The sequence below is a fragment of the Pelodiscus sinensis genome, chromosome 2 (genome assembly GCF_052426305.1).
Source record: "Pelodiscus sinensis isolate ZL-2025 chromosome 2, ASM5242630v1, whole genome shotgun sequence".
Lineage (NCBI taxonomy): Eukaryota > Metazoa > Chordata > Testudines > Trionychidae > Pelodiscus > Pelodiscus sinensis.
Window position 1 is genome coordinate 250850431 of NC_143053.1, and position 23781 is coordinate 250874211.

Genomic DNA, 23781 nt, shown 5'->3' on the forward strand with positions numbered 1-23781 from the left:
GGCCGTTCCACCACACTGCCCCTACCTCTGCTAGCTCCTCTTTGCTTCTCCTCCCATTGCTCACTCTTACAGCCAGTAAAAAGTGATGGGGCTGTGGCTACCTGCCACCTTGTTCTGGAGCCTCAACTCACATCTTCCTGCTCACTTCTGTTTCTCTCATCTCCACTTAGTACTGCAGCGAGGGAGAGGACAGGTAAGAACGGACGTTGAGCCAGCTCCATGCTTCTCTACTTGAAGCCCAGGCTAAAAGTTCCCATGGAAAGTATAGACAGCATAGGCAAAGGAAGCAGCAAGACACTTAATTAAGCAGCAGTTGCTATAGGTGACAGAAGTGGAATCAAAGCCCGAGACCTGGTCTTCCAATAGCAGCTTTTGGTACCTACAGTCAGAAATGTAGCATCCCTTAAAGTTCAGGCAGAAATCATGCATTGTACAGACAGACTAAAAAAACCAAGAGTCAAGCCTAATGCCATAAAATCATGGCATTCAGAAATGTCACAAGACTTCGCAATTCTGTCTACAGAGTAAGTATTGAAATCAGGGTGCAATGATTGAAACCACCGATTTTAATTTTATTTTGTATTTTATTCTAGTTATTTTCATTGATTAGTAACCAGAAAAACTTTGCTTTGTCACTAAATAAAGCCTTTTCAATAAATGTGGTAATAATTTCTATATTCTGCAGAAGGATTTTATTTAATTTATTTATACACACACACACACACACACACACACACACACACACACACACTTTAAAGCAACTGTATAGCTTAACATTAATTCAGATGTTTAACATTTGCATTTTTATTAAATTAGAAAATTAATGGCATTTTTACTAGTTTAATTTTTTACATGTTGTGTTTGGATGTAAATTGGCATTAGGGATGTTAAATATCGGTTAACTGAACAGTTGATTAACCTCATTAATTCTTATTGTTTACTCAACTATTCTACAGTCCCTGGGGGTGGGACCAGCAGCCAGTGTGCTCCGGCCCCATTGCCAAGGAGCGCCCTGCCACCTCTGTATCAGAGGCAGCACCATGGGGTGCCAGGCAGGAGCTGGTCTGTGAAGGAAGCCGGTTTAAATACCAGCTCCCCTCATGGACCAGCTGCCTGTCGCTCTGTGCTGCTGCCTCTACATCAGAGGCAGTAGCGTGGGGTGGCAGCAGCAGCCCCTGTCCACGGGGGGCGCGCAACAGTGGGGGAGGGGAGGGTGTCTATCTCCCAGACTCGGTGCAAGCTGGAATTGAGTCAGGCTACCTACTTGCCTGGCTCCTGATACACTTTAAATGCAGAACCACAGCAGGAGTAGATCTTGGACCTGGCGCAAGCTGGGGCTGGGCTGGGCTACTGACCAGCCTACTTAAAAATTTACCTGGGGGACGGGAGAATGCATGTAGTCTATTGCATTAACTGTTAAGCTTTTGTTTATCGGTTAATTGGTTAATTGACTACACTATTATATCTCTAACTGGCATTCATTTAAAATGCACAGAAACAGCATTTAAGATCTTTTATTATATAAATCTATCTGAAATGTGCTAGACAACATAAAGTATTTACATGTTTTGCATTTAAAAGTGATGGATACATTAAACTACTGAACTGAACTAAGGCCAGGTCTACACTGGCAGAGAAAAATCAATGCAAGATACTCAACTCCAGCTATATACATTGCATTGATTTTCTGGGGCAGCCCCATAGCAGGAAGTTGACTGGAGAAATGATCCCATCAGCTTCCCTTACTCCTTATGATAGCGAGGAATACTGGCACTAACGAGGGCATCTTCATTATTCAATATAGTGGGTCTTTACTAAATCCACTAAATCGAACCTCAGAGGATCATCACTAGAGCATCGATCCTCCAGCAAGTGAAGATGTGGCTCAACTGTTTCTGGTCATCATGTCCCTGAAGATTTTAGAATAGTATGCCTCATGCTCTCACACACAGTTTCTATTTACAGAGCGGAAGAGGAAAATAAGCTTTTCTTCTTTTTCAACTCTCAATCAGTTTCCCAAATAGGATTGCCAGGTGTCCAGTTTTCATCCGGACAGTTTGGTATTTTGGCCTTCCGTTGGGTTAAAACACAAACAAACAAAGAATACCGGACACGTAAAATGTCTGGTATTTTCTGCTTTCTTTGGACGGAAGGCCAGTGGCATTTGCGAGGGTGGAGGGAGTGAGGAGCATGGTAATTTAAAGGTGCAGTGGCCTTTTTCCCCCCTCTTTTAATGAGGGATGTAATATGCCCATTTTAAGTTTAACACACCTCAATGATGTTTATTTTTGTCTATTGTGATCACTGCTCAACTAACTACCCATGGAGGAAGAAAAGAGAGCCAGAGATAATCTCTCTCTGCCATTTTAAAATTGTGATTAATATTTTGGTTTCATCCTTGATCATTTGTGTTGGCAGCACCAAAGCACAATAAAGGCAAAAATACCATAAAAAGCACAGATAAAGTGCTCTGTTGACTTGCTGCATTCTATGAATCCCGAGAATTCTCTACAGTAAAATGGTATTGCTTTATATCAAAATACATAACCTCCCATCTTTAAGGGTATGTCTAAGACTGTGGGATTTTTCCGACACATCCAGGGAACACATTTGTTCTTCCTTTTTTTTTGCGGATGAGCAAACACACACTTTCAGGGAGCCTTGTATAACTCGTTCTACGAGGAATAAGGGCTCCTCCAAAAGAGGAGGCTTTTGCGCCATTTGGCCCTGCCTCTTCCAGAAAAGCATCAGAAAAAGCTACGCAAATTGCGGAGCACAATTTGTGTAGATTTTTCTGAAAAGAGGCTATAGTGTAGACCTAGCCTAATTTACCTAAATTAACTTATTTACAGTCAGTGACAGCAGCCCTTCCATCTTAAATATGACTGTAGGTAAAAACAGCTTAGTATTTAATACTTTCTGCAACTGTCATTTTCTGCTGGTTCCCAAGAAGAAACTTCCAAAATGTTAATTCTCGGATCTTCTGACTCTGGATGCTTGGGATTAAAGAATACCCAACACTTTTCAACATCCTTGGACTTGTAGAATTCTCAAAATAGAATGGGTTACACAGTGAATACCAAGAACATACAGTTAAAACAGAAGCAACATGCAGGACAGGAGGTTGCATTTGGCATGATAAAGAACAAGATTTACATAACTTTTAGGAATCCTTTTCCGAACTTTAAGAAGCATCTGTGTTTTTATAAATTCTTGATAAATTCAGACCACCACATAAGAGAGAAAACTATTTGTTTTCATTATACAAAATAAGGCAATTAAAGGGCGGAAAGGGGGGAGGTGAGGGAGAAGGGAATCTGTCTCCAGTGAAGCTGTTCAAGACACCAAAATGCTTCCTTTAGTACACAGCTTTTTTCTGTTACACTGACAATTCAGTTGCAGGCAAAAACAACTGCAACACAGGCCTAGTCGTGTTTGCAAAGACAGCTAGGCCATCAAGCTATTTTGACCTGTTACTAATATCCTCAGCTTTGGGCTCAGAGGACTGCAGAAGATTTCATACCAGCACTAAAGCTTCTTCTGGGTAACAGGTAATGCAGGAGGTTAGTCACTCAGTAAGAAAACATTGTTTTATTCACAACGATGTACAATGTCATTACTTGATTTTCCTGTTACTTAAAATATTAAATAATAATTGTTGCCATCAACTCTAGCTATGAATGGAAACATCCAGGAAAACAAATCAGTTGTATATATAATATACAGCATTTTAACTTGAAAGCGACCACATTTAAATACAAAATGTCTATGTATCTTTAGAAAGTTTATCTTGCAGAATACTTGGCTACAGATATTAGGGATGTTAAAAAGCAGATAATTGGGTAACTGTGTAACCAGTGAAAATTTCAGCAGTTACACGCACTTGCAGCATGGAGCGGCAGCCAGTTCCTCGGGAGCTGGTGTGTGCTGGCTGCCATCCTGCACTTCTGCTTCTATGTCAGAGGCAGTAGGGTGGGGCGATAGCTGGCTCCCTGAGAGCCACCTTAAAAGCTGGCTCTTGGTGCGCACCAGCTCCTGCTTGCAGGCCCGCTCCCAGGGAGTTGGCTGCCACCCCACGCTGCAGGCTCTGATACAGAGCCAGCAGCATGGGGTAGCAGCTGGCTCCCTAGGAACAAGTCGGGAACCTGTGCATAACTATTCACGGTAACCAAGGTAAATGGTTATCCTATTCCATCTCTAACAGATATATATTCATCAATGCCATCAAAAGCAGAGTAAATAAAGGCGAAAATACCATCTGATCTAAAGGGTGAAATTCAATTCATCACCCATATGACTTTTTTAAATGTGCCCTTATATTAGATTTTAAGGTACATTAATGTAACACTTATCAATGACGTCTGGACGTCACTGCAACCAGTGTTACTGTACCATTACAAAAGCAATTTTAAAAAAATCCATCATTTATCTGAAACTTCATGAGGCAAGATCTGTAATTCATGAATGCATAAAATACCAGTGATATTTCCTGAAAATAAGTCTAATGAAATGCATAAAATACTGAAAAGAGATTATGCAACTTTATGCCTTAAAGTTACCACCCTCAGAGAATTCCCAGTAGTGGGTCTCGTGCTTTCTATAAATCCACCACATGAACTAATAAAGAGCCATCACACCATATCTACTGCATTGGGAAGTCCTGGTGATATGGGAATGAGTTCTGCCACAAAAATATTCCTGTTCACCACTAAGCTGGCAGAGAATTGCAGACTTCTTTGTACTAATCTTCCATTCAAGGCATCTAAAAGACCCAGCTCTAGCACAAAGTATAGCACAGCTTCATCCATTCATCCAAGAGGGAGGCTCTATATTTTATTACCAACATCTCTGGCAGCAAAGGTCCTGCCCATGCTCAAGAAACAAAAGTTCCATCACACCATGAAGCCAAGAATCCAGCCACATATTAGGGATGTTAGATATCAGGTAACTGAATAATCACCTAATGGCACAAATGCTTATCGGTTACATGACTATTCTATGGTTTCTAGGGGCAGGGCCAGCAGCCAGTGCGCTCCTGTTCCGCTCTTGGGGAGACCCCTGCCATCCCCACACTGCTGCCTCCGTATCAGAGGCAGTAGCGTGGGGTGTCAGGCAGGAGCCAATCTGTTAGGGGAGCCATTTAAAAAACCAGATCCCCATGCAGACTGGCTGTCTGCTGCCCTGCTCTGCTACCTCTGTGTAAGAGGCAGCAGCATGGGGCAGTAGAAGCCCTTGCCCGTAGAGGTTCAAGCTCCCTCAGACAGAGGCTGCTGCCATAAAGCAGACTTTCTGCCCTCTCCCACTGCGCTGCTGCCTCTGATAGAGGAAGCAGCATGGGGGAAGGTGGCACTGCAAAGCTGGTATGGGGAGAAACTGGATTTTAAGCCAGCTCCCACTTCCTCCTCTCCTTGCAGAGGCAGCAAGGGGGAGGGGAAATGTGTGTAGTCAACAAGATTAACCAATGAGCCTAGGCTTATCAGTTAATTGTATAGCCAACTACACTACCACATGTATCACAAATCCTTCACTGAGGAAAAACATTACAGTTCAGTAGCTTTAACCCACCTTGCACAGCTGTACATTTTTTCTATTATAGATTTGAAAAGCCCTCTTAGCTTGAAGCTCCCGGCAAAGGAATCATTGCTTGCAATTATTATGCGCTATATTACAATACATATGTATAGGGCATCAATTCCCAACCATGGGGCAGCAGGACTCCCAAGAGATGTGTGAGAGGTGTTGTGTTCTCTCTCCCCCACCATGGAGTGGCTGGGACTCATGAAGAAGGGCCGTGCATGAGCCTGAGGCCAGCAGCCTGGTTGGGATCGGCACCTAGGAGCCTGAGGCCAGCAATCTGAGTGGGGCAGTGTCAGCGGCCATTCTGGGGGGCTGGTATCTGAGGGGGGCAGCAGCCCCAGTGGGGCCAGCTGCTGGCTGCGGGAGTCCAGGTCCAGGGCCAGGGCCAGCCACCTAAATGGGGTGGATGACAAAGGCCAGTCCCGGCAGGGGCGGCAGCTGGGGCCAGGAGTGGAGCCAGGAGCCTGCTGGAGCCCAGGACCACCCCACTGGGAGCCTGTCCAGGAGGCCATCCAGGGCCAACAGCCTGAGTGGGGCAAGTGACAGCAGCCAGTCTGGGGGGGCTGTCGGTAGGGATAGTGGTGGGCAGCATATGGGTCCAGGAACCAAACCTAGCCCAGCTGCATGTGTGGGGAATTGACCTTCCCTGGTCCAGCGACAGTCTGCACCAGTGTTCCCTGTAAATTGGGTCATGGCACAGCTATTTAATGAGTCCTATTTCTCTGGCTACATGGGAGATGGGGTGCTGCTGGGGAAATTGTTGTCTCAGTACATCAGAAGGAGTTTAGTAAAAGCACATCTTTCCTTTTCAAAGTTGGAGTGAGGAGGAGTTGGTATTAATTACCAGATGATTGGTGACATAATTATAAGATCTAAAATATGCCAGGAAAAAATATGATTGGGAGGGGGAAACTAACGTAGCAACCTGCTATTTTCCACAGTTAGACTTGTAGAGCAAAATACAAAATGGTGAATCCTCATACTTCTACAAGAAAATATTTTTACCTAGCACTAGGAGGGAAAGAAAGAGCTTGCTTTTGGCCACGTTGACCTTGTTTACAGGTAGCCACTGTCCAGAGACGTTAAACAGCCTAAGCTAAAATTTAGTTTGTTTGGAAGGAGACAGATACAGAGCAAAGAAATAAAGAGGGCAAGATTCTGCATTAGCAGATGTTAATGCAGGATCTGACTTCACTTGTATTAGTGTTTTTCTATTGTAAAGCACGTAGGCTGCTTTTGCAGATAAGGAGTAAGGCTGTGGACAGCCCTAGATTATGACATTTGCATGATTATACTTCAAACAAAGTTTACATAGGTGTTCATAAGGTAAGAAAGAAAAGGATTCTTTTAACAATGTTTTGGAGTGTTACAGATATCTGAAAACTCTGATCTTAATTTTTTTTATATCCTATATTTTTTGGCCTTTCAATAAGAATTGGATTCCAGACAAATGATTTCCATTAAGTGTTATAATTTGTTTGGTAACGAGCATTAACATTAAGGCTATCTGGATGATCTGGCTTTTATGAGTCAGTAAGAAGTAGCAAGCACTAGGTGTCATGCTAGATGTTTTGTAGGATGAAGACCTTATTTGCAAGCTCTTTGAAGAATGGATCTGTCTACAAACTCTGAAGCCGTATGTTAATGCATTCTGAGACTTCTACTCTGAGTCTGACACAATGTGAAAGTTTCAGAACAGAAGAACTGTTGTTTTTACAAGCCTCTGTTTCACTTGCATAGTATGGATCCTAAATATTCATTTAAAATGCCCATAGTCAACCTCCTGATGTTTTACTTCCCCCCTTCCTATTATCAGTGGTTGTTTGTGGCTTTGTTTGCTGTCTGTGTTGTTTTATTACTTTTTTTAGTGTTCTATGTTTGTGCACTATCAAATTAAGAGTTGACATCCCAGAGAAACTATACGCCTCGATGCTTTTTACTCTTCTTTCCAGCGGCAGTAAATATCGTATTAATATTTGCAAGGAGGGCATCACTATTTCTATTTGACTCAGGGCATCACTATTTCTATTTTTTAGCATCTTAAAGTTGAGCTATGTCAACTGCATGCAAGAGGGACAGTTTTGTGAACTGTCTATAGTATGCTAATATTTTGGCAGATGCATCATTTTTTGTGAGCAACTTTTGTTGAGATTCTAACGATTCATGGTCTACAGAAATAAGTTGTTAAACTGCGGCTCTGGTGCATATTTTTTGTTTTTACTTAATGGCCATATCTTTGATTTATTTATATAGCTGTTTTCAGTACGCTCCATTATGGTGTGTTTACTAGCTTGAGTTGTTAGAAAGGATGATGAAATATATGTAGTCCAAAAATAGTGCTAATTTTCTTTTTATTTGATATTAAACAAACATCTTAAGCCAGGGCTGGGCAAGAGGCTATCAGCAGACAGGGTCTGGCTCATCTAGCACTTTCATCTGTCATAGCAGCTCCCGGCCCCACCTTCTAAAACGCTGCCTGGGAGCCTCTGGGGAGCTGCAAGCCCTTTCAAATCTTGCTATTTAAAGGACTTGTGCACTCCCAGCGACTGCCAGGCAATGCGTTAGCGGTGGGGCCGGAAGCTGTGAGCCCTATCAATTCCTTCTATTTAAGAGGCTTGTTCCCTCCAGGCAGCTGCTAAAACACAAGCCCTTTTAACAGAAGCAGTTGAAATGTCCTGCAGCCTTCTGGCCCCACCGCTAACACGTTGTCTGGGAGCCGCCGGGGAGGCGCGAGCCCTTTCAACTGCTTCTATTTAAAGGGCTCGTGCCTGCTGGGTGGCTGCTACCGCATTGCCTGGCAGCTGCCCAGAAACCAGCTAATGCGTAGCCTGGGAGCAAGCCCTTTCAACTCCTGCTATTTAAAGATCCCACCCCTTCCACCTTCCGGAGCAGCCTGCAACCACTTCAAAAATTTATGAAGTGTGCCCCCCCCCTTAAAAAATTATTGCCCACCTCTGTCTTAAGCATTGCTCCTCATTAATTATTCCTTGTTTTCTTTTTTTTGTCTTCCATATGTGCAAACTGCTTAAAATATATTTTTATACCTAGTTTTTTTGTTTTGGTGGTACAAAGCCTCATATTACCTCAATATTAGTGTTTCACACAAGAAAATTCAACTCACCCAAGGATGGAAATGTTAGAGGGAACACTGGTACCCATATATTCATCCTTTTTATAAGACTTCATTAAATTCTGTACAAAGCACACAGTGTAAGGTATAATTTAAAAACTCATGATTGTTGTTTTTCTAGTAAAATGTATGTTGAAACATTATACGATCCATTATACAGTCCACTCTTAACATATTACCAAAGACGTGTTTCAACACTTTCTAGAGGGCAGTCACAAACAAATTCTCCAGACAGCTAGCTAACCCATCAGTGAGATCAAATGGACCCAATCAGTAGGACCTGATTAAATGGCCTTTGGTTGGTAGAAGAGAGTGTATGCCAAAAAAATAAAATAAAAAAATTTACATTTTGATAAAGATACGGATTAAAGTTCCTGACCACAGTTTACCCGTCCTAGAAATTACTGTTGTGCAAGAAAAAGTGTTATAAAGAAGAGTGGACAGATGCACCAAATCATCTCTACCTTACTTTCTATCCACAGCATTACCAACCTCTGAAGAAAAGAAGCAGCATTCAACTGGGAGAGAGATCCGGAATCAAACATGCTCAGCCAATAAGACTGCTGAAACAAGTGTGACAGACCTTTTCTTTGCATCCACTTAACTGGTTAAGTTAGGTGTTAGTGCATTTTACCTTTTATTTTCTAACAACCAATTCTGACTTGAATGCCTCATTACTTGCAGTTACTTAAAGTTTACCTTTCTTTAGTTTATAAATTTGTTTATTGTTTTATCTAAACCAGTGTATTGGGATTGAAGTGTTAGGAGAAAATGCATTTGGGATAACAAGATTTGTGCTTATTTTCTATGAATAAATGACTAACTTAATATAAGCTTATATTGTCCAGAAGAGTGCTAGGCAGTACAAGGCACATATTTCTGGGGGAAGTCTAGGACTGGGAGTTTTCTGATGTTGCACTGCAGCGTTATTCATGAATGACTTGCGATAGCATAGCTAGAAATGATTTACATGCTGAAAGCTGTGATAGCAAACCAGGAGTGATTGCTCTCAACAGCAAAGCAATGTAAAAGGCACTCCAAGTTGGGAAATTGAGAGAACACAGCTGTTCATCAGTCTAGATATACTCTGGATGATGTCACAAGCACCTTCATAAAATTAAAATACAAGCGACACCAAATAAAATTATGGGACCTCAGAAATGAAGCAAAACAAATGGAACAACTTTGAGCAAGCACTCCCTTGCAAAGCTACATGGGGCAAAACAGCTATGACTGGAAATTGGTTGGAAATCTGTATGCCAATGAAGTGTCATATAGGAGGAAAAAAGAGTCTTCTGCAGTATTGCTAACTCTTGTGATTCCATCTCTAAATAGTTGTGTTGTTCTAAAACCCTACACCAGAATCACAGCTTTCATTTGAAAAAGTCTTAACCCTGATGGTTGTGCAGATAAACTCAAAGATGTGAGCCCTAAAGACTCAAAAACAAGAAAGTAAATACAATTAACTACTGATAAAATGCACCCTCAACATATGGGTTTTTTAATCTCATCACTTTAAGCCAGACTCATTATTCCTTAACTCTTATGACTGGCAATACTGCATTAGGAATCAGAGTAATATAAATGCTCTTTCCAGAGACTCACCGAGAAGTGAACTCCATTAAAGTGAACTGGAACAAGGTTGCCCTAGACAAGGAATCATAGAACACAGAACACTAGAACTGGAAGGGACCTCAAGAGGTCATAAGTCCAGTCCCCTGTCCTCACGGCAGGACCCAGTACCATCTAGACCCGTAGTCACCAACCTATTGATGGTGATCGACTGGTCGATTGCGGGGGTACAACCAGTCAATCGCCAGGTGTTCCCAGCCTCTCCTTGTTCTCCCCCACCCCCAAAAAGGAGCCTGTGCTGGAGCTACAACCTCCTGTGAAAATGGAGGTAGCGCCAGTTTCCTGCAGGGTGGAGGGGCGAAGGAAGTCTCGTGGCTGCATGCCAGATCCGGTATCTCAGGAAGCACGTGAGCTGCTTCGCCCCTCCCCAAAATAGCTGGTGCGCTTCCTGAGACACTGGCTCTAGTGCGCAGCCGTGGGACTTCCTTCCCCATGCTGGCTACCTGCGTGCTTTCCTGTGGTGGGGGGCAGGCAAGGAGAAGTCCCACGGCTGTGCGCCAGATCTGACTTCTCAGGAAGCTTGCCTGCTGTTGTGGGGAGAGGAGGAGCAGTGCACATGCTTCCTGAGATGCTGGATCTGGCGCACAGTTGCGGGACCCCCAGGTACTGGCCAAGCTGTCCCTGTCTCCTCCCCCCTGGCCAGACCCCTGCCCCAATCAGCATCTTGCTCCTGCCCCCTACCAAATCATCCACCAGCACCCTTGTCCCTGTTTTGAAATCTGGAGTAATTCTGTGCTTTGGAAGGGATCCCAAAGATGCTAAATCCAAGGGCTGAAGGGTTCCTTGTTGCTTTCCTTTCCTCTCTGGCTTTCTGAAAGTGTCTTCCTGGCAGGAAAGGTTAGCCAGAAGCAGGAAAAAATAAAGGCTCATGGAGAGCAGAGACAGAGCTCTGCACTCACTAACAGAGGCAGTGACATGGATCTGTAATGCAGAGAGGTGATACAAATGCTTAACAGCCGTCTTTGGAAATAAGTCCTTAAATTGTGCATTTATAATAGTAAATTTAATCCAGTAAAACACTGATTCACCAATTCAGGGGAAAAGGGTAAGAAAATTAATAGTTTTCAAAGTAAAAACCACTCATTCCTTATGCCATTTTTTCAATAACTTCCATATTCCTACATTTCTAATTTTCCCTTAATTAGAATAATGATTTTACATAAAGAATTAACAGAACTTCTTAATAAACAATCATATAGGTAGCTCTCTTGCTCAACCCTTTTAAAATGTAAAAGCAGATTGCTTTTAGAACTGTTAAAATCATGATAAACTGCCAAACAATTTTATTAACTGGCTTTTGTCATCTAAACAACAGCTGTTTTCAGTGTAGTTAAAGGGCAACTTCACACAGACAGAGACTGCCCAAAATGTCAGCGTTATCCCAAGGCAGGAAGTCCACTCAGCAGTTGCTGGCAGATGCCAGAGTAAACTGAATATTCTATGTTTGTCCAATTACTCTTTTTTCCTTTTGGCAAGTCTACACTGTTCATAAATGCTCTGTTTCCCCTACACAGGAAGTCAGGGCCTCAAATTTAATCCTGAACATTCAGTTCTGCTCTATTACAGCTATCACTACAAAAAGTATTCTCACAGAAGATAATCTAGTTTTTGCTTCTGCTGGTACTGCAATCGCTTATGAATTTCAGTGCTGACTTTAGGAGGAAGAAAAAAAAGTCCCTGGTTACACAGTTCAAACAGTATTACAGAATCCCAATGGAATTATGTGGCTAATAAATGGGATAGTAGCAAGTTTTCCCCAACTCTTCCCACCTACTTAACCACCACTGGGGGGGATCCTACTTTTTTCCTGAGGGTAGAGAGGAAGAAAGATTAAAAAAAGCTGAAGAATCACTAAACAATCATTTATCAAGCATAAAGAGACAAACATTGCTCAGAATTAACTGCTTTAAATTCTGTATATATAAAACACCACAGTAACAGAGGTCCCAGTCTATTAAAGTAGGGCTAAGATCCTTTTGCATCTGCTCTTATTTTTACCAACGTATTTGCCTTCTCAGCACCTAGCCTACCACAAAGATTTGACTAAACCAATCTGAATGTACTAACATTCTTCACTCATGCTAAGCTGTCTGAACAGGATAAAAGATCCTAATTCCATTACCTTGGTTTTGCATGATTTTATTTTCACAGCAGGGCTATCCCTAGGATAGTGTGGGGCCCAGAACAACCCCTTCCCTCCCCCTCCCATCCACCACAGGCCCTGCCCCTGGCCCTCAACTCCTGCATGACTCATCCCAGGGGACTAGCAGGAGGCCTGGAGCTGTCTGCAGGGGTCAACCCCGCCCTTGCATGCTCTGGTGGGGGATGGGGTGAGAGAAGCAAAGTGACCCAGCCCCCAGCTTACTTTGCTCCCTTGACTCCCAGCTGCATCATTCTGGTGAGTGTAGGGCAAGGATGTAAAATCCTAGTTAATCAATTAACCGGTTAACTGATTAAACAAGGACAGGCAGGGGGACCGCTTCAGTCCAACGTGGCCAGGCTGGAGCATCCCTGCCTGCAGAGGGTCCCACAGGACTAGAATAGTCCCCTGCCCTCAGCAGGCTAGGGATTGCTCCAGTCCATGAGTTAACCATTCACATTCCTAGTGCAGGAGAAGCAGTTCCACCTCTTCACCAAGCTCCTTGGGCACCCCAAAGCATGGGGCTCAGGACAGTTGCCCCAAACAGTCCAATAGATGGGTCTGCTCTGTTTCACAGTGTTCTACCATTTCAACGGAATAATCTATGGCAACCCTGTTTGCAAACGAATTTGATGTAGAAAGCTGGCTCTTCATTTTTAAATGCTAGAAGGGCAGGAAGAATTCAAGATTATGTTCCAGGTTATGTTCTGCGCCATTCCCTCAGCCCCTTTGCAATGCTTCACCCCTGCTGCTCTGGCTTATAAACAGGCTTGGTAGAATGCACCTTTTTATTTTATATAACTTCGTGTAATATACATTTTAAGCTTTTTGGTTTTTTATAATTTTCACAGTTGTGGGAGATTATGGAGAGAGGCCAAATAATTTTTTAGGACAGTAGAAGTTGAGAGTCAAAGATTTCAAGCTTTGCAGCTGTTAAAATACAAACAGAGAGACAAGGAGGGGGAGATAATATATTTTTTGATTTGGGACCAGCTTTGGTTATTGAGAGATTATCCCATTTGAGCTCCACAGACCTGGAGAAGTGCTCTCTGGAGTTCTAAAGAGTCTCTTTCACCAACCATATTTGGTCCAATTAACGAGATTACTTCACTCATCTTGTGGCTCTCATCCTGGCACCGACAGTACTACAACAAAAACCAGCAAAAACCACTAAATGTCATTAACTCATGTCAAGAAATACAAAATAAATATCCTAATACCAGACAAGATTTCTTGATTTAATATTCACTTCAGACGTTTATATTACTGAATGTTAACCCTAACAAGTTCTCAAATAGCATTTTTCTTGCTTTGCCCATCTATAAATAATTACTACTGATAGAAATATTTTAACTGTGAAATCAACAGCTAATTTCTAAGTTATTTGGGAAAAAAAATCCTAGAGATTTCAGGTGCCTAAGTATCCTATGGAATCACAGTTAAAGTTGCCTCCCAAGTCCCCAAAAAATCTGAAATGACACCCTGGTGAGTCAGGAGAGGCCAAAGGGCTGCAGGAGGGACATGGGCTCAGGCAAGACGCAGCCCCCATCTGACAGCATGCAGCTCGCCTTGAGTTGCAGACTAAGCACTAGGGAAAAGGGGCAAGTGCAGCTGTGGCAAAGGAGCTGCCAGGGCTTCTGCAGAGCAGCTCAAACTCTGGAGGAAGAACCCACTGAATGGTGAGTGACACACTCAGGTTCTTCATTTCATTTCATAGTCAGATGCCATTCAAAAAGAGCAGCCTGCCTTCCATGCCTCATATTTTAGGGTAAATATTTAATCTACAATAATCCACTCCCTGTGTAGCTCTTAAAGGAAGGGCTTGGCCAAGAAGCACCGATAATGACAATTCTCTTTCCAAGGGGCAGAGAGAATAGCAAGCCCTGCGCACCCAGGGGAGCAAAGGACTGAACAGCTTCCTTCAGGTGCCCCAAGGACATGCCTTGTCCTTCCTCTCCTCAGACTCAAGTTCCAACCCCTCTATGGAGAATGCTGTGGCTCACAATCTCGCCTGTCACAAGCAAAGTCACAGTTTGCAGCAGCACAGCACAGCACTGCCTTCTGAATCTTAGCATCTTGGTGAAAAACATGTTGTATTTGTCCTTATTCAGTAGTTTAGTGCAGGGGTGGGCAATAATTTTTGACCAGGAGTCACTAGAGAAATATCTGAAGTGGCCTGGGGCTGCCCTGGAAGGGGCGGGGCCAGGACACTTTATGCTTCCCACCCCCTTCTGAACAGCTGGCAGTTCCCTCTAGGTGCCCATGTCCATGCTCGTGGCGGTGGGAGGAGATTTGGTGTGCTCCTCCCTTCCCCACTATCAATCAGAGCTTTGGGGGGGGGGGGGGTGAGGAAGCACGGGAAGTCTCCTCCTGATCTGCTCCCATCCTGCAAGGAGTGTGCAGTGCTTAGAAGCGCCACACCCCTTGCAGGGCAGGAGAAGACATCACTCATGCCCTGCCCCCCCAGGCCCATCAGACCCTGGGGGCAGGGGAGGCACATGAAATCTCCTCCTGCCCTGCCCCCTTCCTTCAAGGAGCATGCAGCACGTAGAAATGCCACCTGCTCCCTGCAGGATGGGAGCAGGGAAGGAGGAGACTTCATGCGCTTCCCCCAGCCCCAAACCCAATTGACCTGGGGATGGGGGGGGCGCGCAAAGTCTCTTGCTCTCTGCCCTCAGTGCTTAGAGTCAACTGCCAGGGTTGATTAAGCACCACACGCTCCACTATCCCCCTAAGCCCTAATTGTCCTGGAAGGGGGGAGTGGCAGGGCCTCCATGGGCCAAATCAACCCACTTGGCAGGCGTATCTAATCCGTGAAGGCTCTTTTGCCTACCCCTAGTTTAGTTTAATGTTTCGTTTTTGACATTTTATTATTGTAATAAATTTGAATCAACTTGTGTGTCAATTTGAGTACATTTATGAAAACTTTTGAGATTGCCAATTTATTTCTGAAATTTTCACTAACACTACTACATACTTAAACTCAAGGGGCGCCAAAATAGAAGTTGGCCTAGGGCGCCATTTTCCGCAAGGCCAGCCCTACTTGTTGTGACACACTGCACCCCACGTAACAACCCATACTCACCACTATTTATATGATGATATATTTTGTATAGAGTTTGCCTTCTGAGGTATAGGAAAAGCCAATCTAGTGAACATCATTGTCCTGCTATGTGAATCAATACTATAAATGGAGCGATGAAACTCTGCGATAAGACTGTTACTGAAATGTGTTGTAATTTTGTATAATACCCACAAGCCAATTTCTTCAAAGTCACAATAGCTCGACAGTAAAGTATGAGAGCCATAATCTGTTTAAATCTGACAGTCAAGAGAAAGAGGGAAGGTATAGACAAAATAATTACAATTCATGTGAATTTGCAGAACACGAACACCATGGAACTGCACGATTCCATGATCCAGCCAGGACTTTTCCAAAGAAAAGGATCAGGATATAAGGACGACCAGGGAGGCAGGGGGTGGGCCTTAAACTAACCCTTCTCCTCCCTCATCTCTCAACACTGTAGCAGTCCGGGGCCGGCCCCTGGCTGCAGTAGCAGCATTTCTGGCCCGGTCCCAGGCCACCTGGCCATGGTAGTGGCACCTCCAGGGCCAGCCCCAAGCTGCCTGGCCAGGATAGTGGCACTTCTAGAGCTAGCCGCAGGCCGGGATAGAGATGCCTTGGGGGCCGGCTCCAGGCCACAGTAGCGGCACCTCCATGCCAGCCCCGGGATGCCGTAGCGGCACTTCTGAGGCTGGCCCCAGGCCGCAGCATCTCCAGGGGAGGCCTGTGGCCACAGCGCCTCTGACCGCAGTGCTACATTAGTGGTGCCTCCAGGGCTGACCCCGGGCCACATCGCCTCCAGGGCAGACCTTGTGGCCGTGGCAGGGGTGCCTCCGGGGTGGCCTGTGGCTGTGGTGCCTCAGGGCCAGCCCTGGACTGTGTGGCTGCAGCAGCGGTGTCTCTGGCCTCCGGGACCACGTGGCCATGGAAGCGGGGCCTCTCTCCGGGGCAGCTGGCACAGCGTGGCTGCAGCCTTTGCAGTAAAAGAGCATAAAGCCGGTAAGGTTCCCCCTCATGTCCAGACCCTCCCAACCCACCCCAATATCATCAATTTCCTCCCACCCAAGACCCAGCAGCCCCAGCTTCCTCTGACACCCTCCGTTGTTCTTACACCCTCTCTCCTGGCCATATGCTGCACCCTCCCTTGTTCCTGCTCCCTCCACCTGGCCAGACACCCTACTCCCAGCCTGTTTCTACACCTCAGCTCCCACCCAGATCCTGCACCCCATCCTTATCCTACTTGCTGGCAGCCGTGTCTCACGCACTTACCCCTCATTTTTGTCCCTATCCCAGAACCTAAGGAGGTCCATAAAATCCACTAATTCCAGAACCCCTGAAAAGTAAATCTGGTCTATAGGAAGCCCTGAACCTCAGTTTCCCCTTACCCCATGAGGCTGGGGCACCAGAGGCCACCCCTGGACTAAGCCAATGTGTCTCCAGTGCCCTCAGTACCTGCTAAGAGCCTTTTCAGGCATCAATAAATTAGGCTAGACTTATTGAGTAGTTAACTCACTATTCAAATAGTCACTCCCTTCTCCCTCCCCCCTCCCCCCCCCCCCCGCCCACCATATCAGAGGCAGAAAGGGAGGAAACAGGAGCTGGTTCTGTTGCTCCATGGGGAGGGGAGGGGAGGCAGAAGCGCAGTGGGGGAAATGGCACAAGCCAGGGCTCAGCTGTCCCAGCTCACATTGGGTCCCAGACACTGTGCACCTCTGCTGTTTAAATGTAGTAAGAGCCTAGTGATCCTTTATCGACTAATCGAGTAGTTGATGGAAATTTAATATCCTTTTTTAACATCCCTGTAATAGATCTTGATCCCTCAGATACTGAAATAGTTCAGCCAAACTGTTGCATTTGGGGTATTCTGTGTGACCAGATATGTATCACCACACTGGCTGGACTAGTATGTGCGCCGTATGAACTAATGGACTGATACGTATTTGTAGTACTGAACCAGCCTTCTCTGAGTTCAAGCATCATGAATGTGCAACAGGCTAGATATTATGGTTTATTTGATAGCCTCTTGATACACATACCACCACTGCTCATCTCAATATTTGGTATTATAGTTCCTCTTGAAATTGGTAGGGTCACCCAGTACATTTGTTGCTTTGTACACTCATTCCACAAATAGCTCAATAAGGCAACAAAGAATGAAAAGGGGTTGGGGAAGAGGAGAAAGAGGAAGAAATCTGAGCATGAATCGTAAAATACTATTACTTGGAAGATTCCAGGGATTTGAAAGGATTTTCAGTGACACGTTCTCCAGTTACAAAAGAAAAAAACCTATTGACTTTCCTCAAAGATCTGAATTTCTTCTCTATTTGTAGAAAAAAATTGCTAACACCCATATTATTATATGGGCAAATATTGTGCCCATCTATAAAAAGGGGAATAAGAACAACCCAGGAAACTATAGACCAGTCAGTTTAATGTCTGTCCCAGGGAAGATAATGGAGCAGGTAATTAAGGAAATCATATGCAAACACTTGGAAGGTAATAAAGTGATAGGGAATAGCCAGCATGAGTTTGTGAAGAACAAGTCATGCCAAACTAATCTGATAGCTTTCTTTGATAGGATAACGAGTCTTGTGGATAAGGGAGAAGTGGTGGATGTCATATACCTAGACTTTAGTAAGGCATTTGACACGGTCTCGCATGATATTCTTATTGATAAACTAGGCAAATATAACTTAGATAGGGCCACGATAAGGTGGGTACATAATTGGCTGGATAACCGTAGTCAGAGAGTTGTTGTTAATGGCACTAAATCCTGCTGGAAAGGGATAACAAGTGGAGTTCCGCAAGGGTCTGTTTTGGGACCCGTAGTGTTCAATATCTTCATCAATGATGTAGATATTGGGATAGAGAGTACGCTTATTAAGTTTGCAGATGACACCAAACTGGGTGGGGTTGCAACTTCTTTGGAGGATAGGGGCATAATTCAAAATGACCTTAGCAAGTTAGAGAAATGGTCAGAGGTAAACAGGATGAGGTTTAATAAAGAGAAATGCAAAGTGCTCCACTTAGGAAGGAACAATCAGTTCCATACATACAAGATGGGAAGCGACTGTCTAGGAAGGAGCATGGCGGAAAGGGATCTAGGGGTCATAGTGGACCACAAGTTGAATATGAGTCAACAGTGTGATGCTGTTGCAAAAAAAGCAAATATGATTCTAGGTTGTATCAACAGGTGTGTTGTAAGCAAAACTCGTGAAGTCATTCTGCCGCTCTACTCTGCACTAGTTAGGCCTCAGCTGGAGTACTGTGTCCAGTTCTGGGCGCCACATTTCAAGAAAGATGTGGAGAAATTGGAAAGGGTACAGAGAAGAGCGACAAGAATGATTAAAGGTTTAGAGAACATGACCTATGAAGCCAGGCTTCGTGAACTGGGCTTGTTTAGTTTGGAAAAAAGAAGATTAAGGGGGGACATGATAGCGGTTTTCAAATATCTAAAAGGGTGTCACAAGGAGGAAGGAGAAAATTTGTTCCTCTTGGTTTCTGAGGACAGGACAAGGAGTAATGGGCTTAAAGTGCAGCAGGGGAGGTTTAGATTGGACATTAGGAAAAAATTCCTAACTGTCAGGGTGGTCAAATATTGGAATAAATTGCCAAGGGAGGTGGTGGAATCTCCCTCCCTGGAGATATTTAAGAACAGGTTAGATAGACATCTGTCAGGGATGGTGTAGACGGAGCTTGGTCCTGCCTTGAGGGCGGGGGGCTGGACTCGATGACCTCTCGAGGTCCCTTCCAGTCCTATGATTCTATGATATTACTCATTATTCTAGGAGATGAATTAAAGAAAACCCTTATTTATGTAAGAAATTGAAACATTTGCAATTCAAGTCCCTTTTAACAACATAAAATGTTACCCTTCCCACCTTTAAAAAAAAAAAACAAAAAAACACAACACCTTTCCAGCCACAGTAATCTTAGATATACCACCCAGGTAAGAAACTGCCACTTAGTCTCAGCAAGGACATGGATTAGACACTTATAACACCTGCTGTATCCTGTTCACTGATCTCTCTTCATGACAGGACACAGGAAACCCTGCCTCCTTACAAAAGGGGGTGCAGAAAATCTGTTGGTTTCGGGGACATGCTCAGCCCTGTCTGGAGGTGGCAGCAGTGATGCTCCCTACACACCTCTCAGTCATACATATACACATCCACCCACCCACCCTCAATGCCTGAACACCCACAATATGTTAAATCCTCTCTGTCTACATCTCCCTTCATCCATTTTGTCCAGGGAAAGCATAAATTTGCCCAAAGACAAAACTGTAGCGCTCAAAGAAAATCTAAAGGGAACATTGCCAGAACCACAAAAATTCTCAAAATGTATACACAAGCAAGCTGAAAAAAGCATCTTTTATATACATTGGTATTTGCTGGTATCAGCCCAACCCAGACCCCAAGCAAATTACTCATTTCAGGAGCAAAAAATCTGCATTGAGCAGTCATTCCTCAGTCACTGGCGGGTCAAGGAGCATAAATATGTGGACTACATACCGACACCTACATTGCATGCCAAAATACCTCTCTGCAAACTCTTGAAGAACAGCTAATCATTGGATTTTGAAGTAATCTAAAGTAGAACACTTCTTCGCTATGATCCTAATGCTAGGTGGGTTTATGCCAGTAGTCCCCAACACCGTGCCCACCATTTCTATGTGCCCACTAAGTGAACGGGGCTGGCCCCGGGCGTGCAGCACATGGGCGTCCCTGCCCCCAGGTGCGCAGTGTTTGGATGGCCCTGCCCCCGAGTGCGGGGTGCAAGGGTTGTGCTGGCCCCAGGCGCGCGGCACAGGAGCGGCCTCGGCTGTGGGCGTGTGGCACAGAAGCAGCGCCGGCCCCGGGCACGCGGCGTTTGGGCAGCCCTCCCCCGGGTGCACGGAACAAGGGCTGTGCCGGCCCCGGGCATGCAGCATATGGGTGGTGCCGGCCCCTGGGCACGCAGCACAGGGGTGGCACCGGCTCTGGGGATGCAGCACACGGGTGGTGGCAGCCCCGCCCCCAGGCATGCGGCACATGGGCTGTTCCAGCCCCGGTGCACGGCATATGGGCAGCCCCACTCCTGGGCGCACAGCACAGGAGCGGCGCTGGCCCCGGGAGTGCGGCGCTGGGTGGCACCAGCACCGGGCGCATGCTGTATGGGTGGCCCTGACCCCAGGCAAGTGCACGGCTCCACCCCGGGTACGTGTGTGGCCCCGCCCCCGGGTGCCCGGCAGCCCCGAAAAGTTGGGGACCACTGGTTTATGCAGTCTGTCAGAATTTGGCCCAATGTCCTTATGCCATCTGTGCCTCAGAACCACTGATCTGGGGAAGACATTAACCACTTTCATTGATAAACAAAGCACACAAGGAACTGGGAAAATCATAAATAAGAAGAACTGCATGTTCTACTGAGAATACCATCTCATTTTGGAGTCTCAAGTGGGCAGAGGTAGATTTATTGAGGGAGCTTGAGAAAACACCACTATTCTCCTGATTCCAATTTGGTCCCTGGTTTAAACTGAGTCCATAGCAGAGCCATGTATATATTAGGAAATAGACTAGACATGCCTGCACCAGCCAAATCAAATCACATACTTCGAAGTTCTTTCGAAAGCTCTCTCTCTACTTACCATTTTAAAGGAGATTTACATAGAGCACTTCTCAATAATTCATCAACAGGAATTTTAATAGTCATTTTTGCCACAAACTATTACTGACAATGGTTTTGCAGCAAAGAGCTTCCCCTCAATCAGCACTGAAAACTAAGTAGCAGTGTTGACTGGATAAAAGTCTTCATTACCATATCAGAAAGGGTGCTTTCTGATTAGATTTAGCTTCCGGATGCTGCACACACGCACGCACTCCTTGATGCTAGTTGGCTGAGATTCTTGCCTATTAAAACATATTTTAAAAGATGCAAACAACAACTTGATTTGGATAAATAATTTTTAGGGCTGTCAAGCAATTAAAACATTTAATTGCAATTAATCCCGTGATTAGTCACGCGCACCTCCCCTTTGAAACGCCACCAAGGCGTTTCAACAGAGCAGCACTGCATGGAGCCTGGGATCAGCTAGAGTCCCCGCAGCGGCACTTCAAAGGGGCAGTGCAGCATTAACGCCTGAAATTAACGTGTTAAAAAATTTCACGCATGAATCCTGGACTGCGTTAATCGCAGGCATTAAGGCATGTCAATTGACAAACCTAATAATTTTAATTATACATGGGTGACCAAGCAGAATATATTGCAGAAGTGTACTAAAATTTCCTTAGTAAATCAGAAAATCTTCCTTACAAACTTTTTGCAACAACTGTTAACGTTTTACAAAATGCTATGTAATAATTTTGTTATATCACAGATATAAACTGAGTCTTGGGTCTGCCAACTAATAGGTGTGGTTGGTACAAGTTAAGCGGCTATTTTACATTTGGAGAAATCTCCTTCAGTTGAATAAACCAGTTGTAAATATAATGATAATCATGATCAAGAACATATTTTTTCCTAAAGGTCATGCTCTAAGAATTATTTTTGGGGGAGTTCTATGAACTCTGTTATACAGAAAGTCAGACTCGATAATCTTCCTGGCCTTGAACTCTACTAATAGTTATAACACTACATGCTAATCTAAAAACTATCTACAGCAATGATTTGCCACCAACTTTTACGGTATATAGGTACAGTATCATATTACAAAGATTAAAAATATGTTTATATAAAACCAACCGCAGCATCATAGCAAAGAACTAATAGGGCAAGGAAAATACAAATAGAAATATGCCACTGATTTCCTAGTGATAGGGTTGACTCCCACATAACACAGGAAACATAAAACAGCACGGTTTCTTAACTCTTCGTAAAGTGAGTCTTTTGCAATTGGCTATAGTAATGCAGTTTAGCCAGAGCAAAAGGTAGAGGTGTCTTAAGAATAAGTTAGTATTGCAGTAATAAAATGAAGGACACTGTAATAGATTATGTTCAATTTAGGTAAAAAAAAATGAAAGTTTCATCAGCATTTTGTAGATAACTAGCCTTACTGACATGTCTCTATATATGTTTACGTTTGAATACTTTTGACTATTGACTTAAATGGGCACGGAAATCACTCAAAGATATTACATCTGTAAAATTCTACTTTGAAAATTACTATTGAAATGAGATAAATAAAAACGTTGGGAATCTTTATTCTTATGGGGATTTTGGCAAGCAAAAATCAGTATTTATTCTTCAAGAATAAATCTTCTGAAATTGTATAAAACAGGTTGTCCTTCTCACTTGGCCTGGAGCTCCAGACCTAAAGTAATTGAGGGCAAAACTACTGGCTGAAATTGATTTAGGAGTTGAAAGACTTGTAAAAAAGGTTTATACTGATTTTGCTGTCACAACTTTAATACCTTTAAAGAATGCGCTCTTATACAAACAATAATACTTGAAGTCCATATCCATAACAAGATTTTTATTTGAACTGTTTCTGCAACCTCTGACAATTTGCAACTAATGGATTAAGGCAGAAGAAAACATTTACCTTTAAGCTTCTATTCTTCACTACCACATTCAATTAAGAGGATATTGATATGCTAATTAACTTTTGGGGGGGAGGAAAGTAGGTAGAAGGGAAGCACAATGTCAATAACCATTATTATTATGTTAATGAAAAAAATATCCCCAACTCCAAGAAATGAAATAGAAATCAGCATTAAAAGATGCAACTCTATGCCTTTTTGGGAGCATGTCACTCTGACTTTGTAAAATGGGGTGACTAAAAAGAAAATGGCAATAGAATGTGAGGTTAAAGATGACATATTAAAATACCTCAAATGACTTTAGTCCTGAGATATTATACAGTAAGAGCCTTTTAAAATTACCTATCATAAAAAGTACATGTACAAAAATATACAAAAGGAGAAACTTCAAGCCAGCACAAATACCATTTCATACAGTGGTCCTGTCAGATCCAGCCTTACTGAGTATGCAGTCGCAATCTGTACATGGATGGAAGACCCTGAATAACATCTAGTTAAGCACAAAGTGGTATGACAGCAATTCATTAATCTGAATCATAGCGGAACTATTACTTCAGCATGGTGTTAGGGTGTCACCGTGCTACTTACTGTCTTCTGGAGAAGTTCAAACAGAGGTCATCATGACTACTTGTCATTAAAAATTCCAAGGGAACTTTTTCAAGGGCAGAGGTATTAATTCTAATGGCCTAACCAAATTTTAATGCTCATCTACTTACAA

At 43.8% G+C, this 23781-nt stretch overlaps 1 protein-coding gene across 7 annotated transcripts in view; it reads right to left on the reverse strand.

Annotated features, from left to right (window-relative positions):
• Positions 1 to 23781, reverse strand: part of CTDSPL (CTD small phosphatase like) — a 112788-nt gene that overhangs the window by 61900 nt on the left and 27107 nt on the right. The window contains exon 2 of one of the 7 annotated variants that reach the window (XM_075922870.2): positions 13514 to 13624. The exons of the other annotated variants lie outside the window; for them this stretch is intronic. The gene's annotated coding sequence lies outside the window, so the exon portion shown is untranslated. The remainder of the gene's footprint in view (positions 1 to 13513; positions 13625 to 23781) is intronic. 7 annotated transcript variants of the gene reach the window in all.